The following is a 6,333-nucleotide window of genomic DNA, read 5'->3' on the forward strand; positions in this document are numbered from 1 at the left end:
ACGACTGCTATAATATTTGATAGGACGAAACTAATCACAGCCTGGGTCCGACCTTTCTAATTATTTCCTCAGAAATATGAATCTGCAGAAAAACCCGCGATCTAGTAATCGCCTGTATCCTTCGCTAAAAATCCAAGAAAATATCGAATAATCTGACGTGTAAGACGCAACGTGACTCTGAAGACACATGACAGCGATGTTTGCATAAAGAAAATAGGATTCTTCGGCGACGAAAAGGCTGGTTTCCCGCGAGGTTAAACGACGACGTTTGTTCAACGAGCGAGCAGCCACGTGGCAAGCTCGCGGTTGACATGGAACGAAGAAGAGTGCGGTATCCGGTCGGCTTAATTAGGGAACACTCGATCCCACAGCGAAGCAGTTGACGTCTGTGCGACGATAATGAAAAGCTGACTGGTGGCAGCGATATCAGCTTCGTGTTCGAGCCACGGCAAGATCGCAGCTCGCTCGTGAGCCCGGGATCGCCGGGAAATTGGCCGCGAACTTCACGCTGCAGCTCGTTGAACTTTCCCTTTGTCGATCGATGACACCTGCCAGCCACCGCTGCCTCGGTCTGTCGGCTTTCGAAATCTTGTTTCGAGACAAGCAGAACCGAACTTTTCCTCGGATCTTTTGCCGAAAACGAGAGATGCAGGTACGATCAATTTTTCACGTCGATAACACGCTTATAGACGATTGGAGAAATTTTATTTGCGTATTAACGCGTTACGTACGGGTCGCGAGATATCTCGTTTTCGTGTTTTTTCGACTGAATCGGTGACTTAAACAACCGGAGACAAATGTTTTTGTTACGTTACCAGGGGAACGAAGCTTTGCGCATTCTTGTGACAAATGATTAGCAAAACAACTGAATGTTGACATTCCAAGCATGTAAAAACAATCAGTCAGTATAGCCAGCACATCGGTAGATCTGTGTCGATCAAAAATGTGCGGGCCCTGGGAGCGCGTTAAGCGCGCACAGCGCAATACGCAATATTTTAAGAAGCTCTTAGCTGGATCTAGGCGCGGTGAAAGCTCGTTGAATTTTCTGTTCGTTGATTTTTCAATTTTTTACACTTATATCGACGCGGATTACGTGGTCGTAGTTTCGAAAACAAATGTATCGGTACATCTGAAAAATATCCCTTGTTCTTGAAGAGTTAAACGAAGTGTCGCTCCCTGATAGTAAACGAATCACTCGCTGTACCGAGTTCCGATATTATCTCACGAAAATCAGACCGATACTAGCTGGAAGCACGGCTCGATTTCTCTCGATTAGCGAGACACGCACACACGAGATCACAAACATTCTGAACCAGTTTCATTAAGACCAGTCTTGCTCTAAGCCACGATAATTTCAAAGAGCGTGCGCGACGAGGAACGCCACTGTTCAAGCGTTAAACGGAATAAAAGCGAAACGGCGGATACATGCAATCGATAAGCAGTCACGGAAATTGAATTGCTGGATTTTGTATTCAGAGACGAACGAACTTAGCCAGCCGGCCAGTTTTTCCGATCGACCGATCGGATCGATTCAACGACGGTCCATCAGTATGTAAGTGTAGTATTGCAAGATAAAACAGAAAAGAATGAAAGATAATTGTTGAAAATGACAACGTGAGTTCGCGCTCGCCATGCATATGCAGATGCATTGGTTACGATAAATAGTAACTAGAAGATAGTTCTAAATATAATCGAGGGATTTGATCGATAGGTTTAAGATATTCTTTTATTTTTTATCCTTAGTCCGTATAAGAAAGTGTAATAAAGGTTTTTCAGCTCAAAACGGTGCGATAGATTTATCCAAAGAATAAAATAATAGCTATTGCGATTCTACCTCTAAATACAGAAATAAAAATAATAAAAATGGCACTATTATTACGACACATCTCTTTCTTGTTTATAAATTCAATTTTCGTCAAGAAACAACTACGAATTTCTGCCATCCCCGTTGTCCATGTCCGTAAACCATGCTATACAAACTCGACTGCGATTAGAATCGATGTAGTTTCCCAACTTCTACCTGTTACTCCTTCACGTTGAAAGAATAATAGGGAAATATGAGTTTTCTTTATCGTTGCCGCGGTAAGAAGCATTCCACTGTTGATCAGTCGTGAACAGAGTCAATCCTGTTCAAGAAACTTCGTTACAAGGCAAATAGAAATTGAAGAGAACATTAGGAGAGTAGAACTGGTAAACAAAACTGCCCCTACATTTTTGTTTCCAAATGCATCAAATGTATCAAAATTTGTTATGTCCATTTTCGTGTCCACAAAGAGCATAACGCACTATGGATATTAATAAGACAGTGAAATGGAGGGTTTTGTAATTTTATAAAAATGTATTTCTCTGAGCATATGAATGGACAATGTTTTTTAATTTTCTTGTTCATACGACGCAATTAATAATTTCGCCATTGGGAAACCAACGAAGCAACGTAAAGGATCAACGCATAATTTCCTGTAAAAATTCCGCGAATTTATGAGAATGCAACGATATCAGAGTTCGAATAAACGATGTTTCCTTTAATGATCATGTTCAGATGTAAACGAATCTCAATTTAAAAAGGTTTCGTTATTAGGAAAAGAATGAAACAATAAAAGTAGCTGACTTGCAATTTCTAGGAAAAGTTCGTTACATTTGTAAGAGCACATTTCTGTACATACGTATGAATGCATGCTATTTTTATTCATATTTAATTTCAGATATACATACGTGAAACTCGTTTGTAGAAAAATTTCGTAGCAATGAATTTTCATTAAAATATAATTCTTTCATCTTTATCTGTCAAAGGAAGCATATTAATTTCCATTAATTTAAATATAATTATGTGGAGATATGAAAAAGTTTCGACGTAATAGTTATTACCGGCTATTATCTTGAATCTCTCGTCTGTCCGAAATTATTTCTGATTCTTTGAAGAAGATATAAATGAATATTTTATTCTATGCATTATACAGGTGTCATTCATAAATTTTAATATTCCAAACAATTTGGAAAAAGCCAGTATAAATAAACCTCTAAATTCTCTATAGATCGTATTATTTTATTGATATTCCAATTAAACTGAATTTATCAATCAAGCAACAAATTTGTCTATGACAATTTGTATTTCCTATATTTGTCAACCAAGTTAAAAAGCTGTTATCGATTGCAATTCTTTTGCCCATAGTTCAACGAAATTCTAATCGCAAAAAGTCAACCCTTCGTACGATTTATTCAGCACAGAACAAAAACGATTACTATTTGGAAATACGAAAAATAAACTCAAACAACTACACAGAATGGTCAATTACTGTTTTATATAAAATTCACTGTTTGATTATTCCACAGCTGGGTATATGCATTTTATATTTTATTTCGATCGTTCTAAACTGAAATTGGAATGGACGTCGATTTACCAGATTTTAGTATTTAAATAATCGTGGATCCATCGACATATTTGCAAAACCGTAAAATTCGCAGGAACTTGGAGTGTTTCGGCGAATCCACGTTGATGAATATCGGTGCAATTGGAAATGACATAGAGTTGTTTGTAATATGGTGGAGTTTTGATGCGACTAATTTTAAATAAATGAAGCGAATCAAGCAAATCGCGTCGCGCCAGCACTTTGTAAATGATTAATTTTCACTGGGTGGGAAAGGACCAACGTTTTAATCATATTAATTACGATTGCTAATACATCGTAGAATTACCGTGAATTATTTGCAGTAGATCGTTTAAAATTAATTAAAATTGTTTTAGTTATTTACACCAGAGGAGAAGGTTAGATTTTGATATTTCCAAAATTGAAACACGATCGTTAGCAACGATGGAAATTACTAGATTGAATTACAATTCTCGAAAGATAATTAAAATTTTGGACATTCGTATTGCTTGATGGAGGGTTAGTTAAATAATTCGATAAGGGAAAATGTAATTTGCGATATGGAATTTCAAGAAAGGTTTCTACCTCTACTGTTAAATATTTCTGTTAAGAAATCAAATACTCGTGAATAGTAATAGCATAATTGATACAGAAGATTGTTGAAGTGAAAATTCGTTTTTAATTTATCTCTTAATTTATATAAAATGATTTAAAATTGCTTCTTTAAAGATTCAACTTAATACATTTCCAACAAACTTTTTTTCCATTGATAGATCCATTTCTGATATTTAAACCAATCACACCATTCAAGGAACGAAAATCATTTAAAGGTTCAATCTGAACCTAAGTATTCTCTCTCTTCGTTTAAATGTGCAACTCTCTTCAAACGTAAATTAATATCACGAAACGCAAAATTATTCAAATATCTTCAGTGACAGATTAATCAGCGAAACATCAGTCTGAAATAGTAAATTATCATTTTAATATTCAATCTACATCTCATTTTGCAACAATTCCAACATTTCTAATAAATTCTCTACCCGTCGAAAGATTCGTATTCGATATTTGAACCAACAGTCAAAATTATTATAAAACACAAAATTTTCCAATTACCTGTAACGACAAATTAACCACGAAAACATCAATGAAATTAGAAATGAACTCTGAAAAGAGGAATCTTACCGATCGAGTATCACAAACAGATCGTCTTAGTCGAACGTATCCGTTCCTCGTGTTCGCGATAATCTGTTGTCCAAAACGAGACAGGGTCCCGTTTCCATTCACATGCGGAAACGTGACAAACACCGCCACTTCCCGTCAACACTCGCCCCCGGGTAAACAAATCGCACCACCACGCACCTACACACACTACATCTCTCGTTTCTTTTTTTCTTCGAGAACCGTGGCTTGCGACGTCTGCCGACCAACTGAAACCAACACCTCGCCGCACGTTCGTCCGCCACTTAATTTCCCCTGACCTGCGTACCTCGCGAAAATACCATCCAATCGGCTCGATCACTCGAAAACTACTCCATGTATCGCCGCTCTATCCACATGCGTCAATTTCCCTCAAACACGTGTACACTTTATGGGGGATTAACCTCGCAGGGGATGAGATTTCTTTTCAAGGAAGATGAAAACCGTTTAAGCTTGTATTCAGGCCTGACCAATTCCTCTCTTAACTACTTTCGTTAGTTAGTTAGTTATTATTTTGCACTTGCAACGTTCTCTCGTCAAATATTTTCGATGGATATGGTTGCCGAAATTCAATAGCAACTTGAGTTCCTCTTCTGTTTTTGTATATGTATAATTGTCTCTTTTACGAGAGTCTTCTTACCTTTTATTTACAGCGTTTAATAGTTGTTATTTCTTGGAAAACATAATTTCGTCGACTGGAATTACTGGAGAAATCAGTCATTCACAGAAGAATATATAGTACTGCTACTTATGGTACCAGAGAATAATCCAATAAATATTAAATATTCTTGTCTTTGATAACATACTATGGTTCCCAATAGACGTCGAATGTTCCCTACAGTTCCTCGCCAACTTGTCGAAACGGAGTCCCGAGTCAGACCCTCGAGGATCGTCAAACATCCCTCACATATCGTCCCACCAAACACGTCTGCAACTCACGTCGTAAACCAACTGCTATCACTCGGAACCACAATAGTTGGACGTCCCACCAACCAGTCACGAGTTTCTCATACACGAGACTCGCGTATCAACCGGCCAAACGATCTATAAGACCATCGTCCTTCCACGTTCGTTCACGTTTCACAATCGTGTCACAAAGGTTGGAAAGGAACCACGGATTTTAGAGACAGAAACATCTTGAACGTATCTCAAGGCCTCAGGCAATTCGATCTTAGTTTAGGCGAAGCCAGGCCAGATGAAGCCAAGCAAAACCGAGCTAGACCATCCAAAGAATCCTGAATGGAGAACGGACAACAGCGATCGTGGCCGATTTCGGGATAAATCGAGTGGTCCAAGTGAAAGTGTATCCGACGAGTCGCGTGACGGTTGGCTAGCACGTGACACGGCGTGGCCGTGTGTGACGTGAGACGCGGAGGATAACGGCCACGTTACACCTGCTGCCAGTGCCACCCGGTGTGACGTTCTGGCCTGGTCTGTGTACCAGGGTGCTACTGGGGATTGCCGTATGCTTGTTTTTGCAGGGCTGCCAGCGGCGCGCGAGCGAGACCTCGTCAGTGGGGGTGGACGAGAGAGATAGGAAGAGTCTATCTGTGGCGAGAGGAGCAGGGACACGTGAAACGAACCGAGATCGACGGTTGGTGAGCGCGACGGGGATGAAGATCGGCGAGGAACAGGGATACGAAGAGATGGTCGACCTGCGAGAGGAACAAAGAGGATCGCACGTAGGGGAAATGGACGTGGTGGTGGTGGTCAACGAGGAAGAGAGACGAGCCTAAGATCTAAGCTAAAGAGAGACACTTGGTTGAACAGC

At 39.6% G+C, this 6,333-nt stretch overlaps 1 long non-coding RNA gene across 2 annotated transcripts in view; it reads right to left on the reverse strand.

Moving 5' to 3' along the window:
• Nucleotides 1–6,069, reverse strand: part of LOC138183657 (uncharacterized) — a 153,953-nt gene extending 147,884 nt beyond the window's left edge. For both annotated transcript variants that reach the window (XR_011174110.1, XR_011174111.1), the window contains exon 1: nucleotides 4,548–6,069. This is a non-coding gene — a long non-coding RNA (uncharacterized LOC138183657). The remainder of the gene's footprint in view (nucleotides 1–4,547) is intronic.
• Nucleotides 6,070–6,333: the final 264 nt, after the last annotated feature.

The sequence above is a fragment of the Bombus flavifrons genome, chromosome 9 (assembly GCF_040668555.2).
Source record: "Bombus flavifrons isolate JBK064 chromosome 9, iyBomFlav1_principal, whole genome shotgun sequence".
In the NCBI taxonomy this organism is placed as follows: Eukaryota; Metazoa; Arthropoda; class Insecta; order Hymenoptera; family Apidae; genus Bombus; species Bombus flavifrons.